Source organism: Euprymna scolopes, chromosome 26 (genome assembly GCF_053919585.1).
Source record: "Euprymna scolopes isolate OS-2025 chromosome 26, ASM5391958v1, whole genome shotgun sequence".
In the NCBI taxonomy this organism is placed as follows: domain Eukaryota; kingdom Metazoa; phylum Mollusca; class Cephalopoda; order Sepiida; family Sepiolidae; genus Euprymna; species Euprymna scolopes.
This window is the reverse complement of record NC_136507.1, coordinates 42,049,760-42,052,511: the sequence shown is the minus strand read 5'-3', so window position 1 is coordinate 42,052,511 and position 2,752 is coordinate 42,049,760. Positions and strand designations below refer to the sequence as shown.

Sequence of the window (2,752 nt, the reverse complement as noted above, 5' to 3'; positions counted from 1 at the left end):
AAACAGCTGTCCTGTTTTTAAATCTCCGAAACAGCTACATGGGAAGCAGCTGATGATCCTCGGTTTCTATTTACAAAATTTAGTTAAGGTTTTCTCTTTTTATCCTTAGGTAGTTAAATTCTGTTTTAAAATTGAAGACTTTTGCGAAATCGGCTTATGCGATTTTAGTAAAGGTCTTTTTCCCTTTCTTTCTTCATCCTTATATAAATGAATTCTCTTTTGTCATTACAAACATTTTAGAAGTCGGATTATGTAGGTGCTAAGTCTGCTATAGGTTAAAGTTAAAATATTTTTTCCCTTCCGGGAATTTAAACTGCATTCTTTATTTTTGAATTTTTTTATTCAAAGCTTTTTAGACTATATATTGAGTTTTTAGATATGTATGGCTAGGTTTCCTTCTTATCTATTTGCCTTTCTCGTACTTAATGTATATATATATATATATATATATATATATATATATATATATATATATATATATATATATATATGTATAAGTGTGTATGTATATATATACATATATATATGTATATGTATATATATATGTATGTATATATATATGTATATATATATGTATACGGCATATATATACGGCATAATCACGTTGACACACCGGTTCTCGTCAGATCACCGAAGTTAAGCAACCTTGAGCCTGGCTAATACCAGATGGGTGACCATTTGGGAATTCTAGGCGCTGTATGTGCTCTCCGCTTATCTCGGCATTGTTTCCAGTCGTCTTGTACCTCAACTTGCCACTGGTATGCAACAATGTTGACTCAGAAGAGACGTGGTTTGGGATTGCGCAACTCTTGCCACACAAATTTCACGCGCAGGCACCCTTACAGTGAGTATCCATAGTCTGTCAAGACTGAAGGAAGCCTTTTATATATATGTATATATATATATATGTGTATATATATGTATATATATATATATATATATATATATATATATATATATATATATTTATCCCAATTCAATTATTTCTAATTTAAAAAAAAAAAGAAAAAATTCTTTCGTAATCTCGTGTCATTTTATTTATTTAATCTATCACCGCTATATTTCCAAACACAATTTTTATTTAATCTCTACGATATTTAAACTTTTAGACGTAATCCACTACACTGATTTACTCTAATTTATTTTTTTCTCTCATAAAATGTATATATATGTATATATGATATCTAATTTACATAAGGAAACACGTTGCTCTCCCCCATCATTATATATAGCCCCAATCCTCCGACTCTCTCGTCAATGACAATCCCTCTTGAAGAAGCCCGCATAAATCGGGCGAAACGTTGAGTATCCAGGTCCTTCCACCTCCATTTTATTTCATATCGTCGGATTTAATCCAGCTCAACAATCATATATATATATATGTGTATATATATGTGTATATATATGTATATATATATGTATGTATATATATGTATATATATGTGTATGTATATATGTATATATGTGTATACACATGTATATATATGTATGTATATATGTATGTATATATGTATATATATGCATATTTAGATGTATATATATATATATGTGGATATATGTCTATATATTTATATATGTATATGTATATATATTTATATATGTATACATATGTATATGTATATATATATATGTGTGTGTAAATGTATATATATAATGTATATATACGTATATATTTATGTATGTATTTATACATATATATATATATGCATATATGTGTATATATTTGTATATATGTGTATATATTTGTATATATATATGTATATATGTGTGTGCATGTATATGTGTGTATATGTATATACATGTGTATGTATGTACATGTATATATATGTATATGTATGTATATGTATATATATATGTATATGCATATATATGTATATATATATGTATACGCATATATATATGTATATGTATAGATATGTATATGTATATATATATGTATATATATGTATATGTACATATATGTATATGTATATATATGTATATATATGTATATATATGTATACATATGTATATGTACATATATGTATATATATGCATATATATATGTATATATATGTATATGTACATATATGTATATGCATATGTATGTATATGTATATATATATGTATATATATGTATATGTATATATATGCATATATATGTATATATGTATATATATATGTATATATATATGTATATGTACATATATCTATATGTATGCATATGTACATATATGTATATATATGTATTTATATATATGTATGTATATATGTATGTATGTATATATATGTATGTATATATTTATATATATATGTATATATATATATGTATGTACATATATATGTATGTATATGTATATATATATATATGTATATGTATATATATATGTATGCATATATATATGTATATATATATGTATGTACATATATATGTATGTATATGTATATATGTATATATGTATATGTATATATATATGTATGCATATATATATGTATATATATATGTATATATATATGTATATATATGTATATATATGTATATGTGTATGTATATATATGTATGTATATATAAATGTATATGTTTATATGTGTGTATATGTATGTATATATATGTACATATATATGTATGTATATATATATGTATGTATATATATATGTATATATATATACGTATATATAGTTGTAAGTTATAAAGATATATATGGCAATTAAGCTACACAGAATATTCTGCTCTTCAGCTACGCTAGAATTCGTTAGGCTTATGCAAAGAGTT

General features: G+C 23.5%; 1 pseudogene; it reads left to right on the top strand.

Moving 5' to 3' along the window:
* Positions 1-586: 586 nt before the first annotated feature.
* LOC145248575 (5S ribosomal RNA) lies at positions 587-703 on the top strand (annotated as a pseudogene).
* Positions 704-2,752: the final 2,049 nt, after the last annotated feature.